The sequence below is a fragment of the Halyomorpha halys genome, unplaced genomic scaffold (genome assembly GCF_000696795.3).
Source record: "Halyomorpha halys isolate HHAL.00 unplaced genomic scaffold, Hhal_1.1 Scaffold337.1, whole genome shotgun sequence".
In the NCBI taxonomy this organism is placed as follows: domain Eukaryota; kingdom Metazoa; phylum Arthropoda; class Insecta; order Hemiptera; family Pentatomidae; genus Halyomorpha; species Halyomorpha halys.
Window position 1 is genome coordinate 707,049 of NW_027104734.1, and position 534 is coordinate 707,582.

The window sequence follows — 534 nt, forward strand, 5'->3', positions numbered from 1 at the left end:
TTCCTCAGACCACAGTCCAGTTATCCTTTCCTTACATTCGAGCTTCGTTCCTAAGCCCTCTCCTCCCTCATTGATTAAAGGACGAATTGACTGGGACAAATTTCGTAATGATTTGGAAAACAAACTGGACTTAAAAACTCCACTTAAAACTAAACACGACATTGATGAAGCTATAAAAAGCTTCACAGACTCTATAAGAATTTGCATACACGACAACACGACGACCAGTAAAATAATTAATACTATGCGTACTAACTTACCACAGCACATTCGCATCTTATTAAAAGAAAAACGCAGAGCAAGAGCGAAGTGGCACAGGACTAGATACCCCACAGATAAAACATATTATACTACATTAACAAAAAAACTCAAAACAGAACTTAAAAAATTTAAAATACAAAATTTAACTAACTTAACTCAAAACCTCATGACTACTGACAAATCCTTATGGACGGCCACTAAGAAGCTCCGTAACATCAAAAATTTTAATCACCCTCTTCTCACTGAATCACAAACATGGACTAAATCGGACGA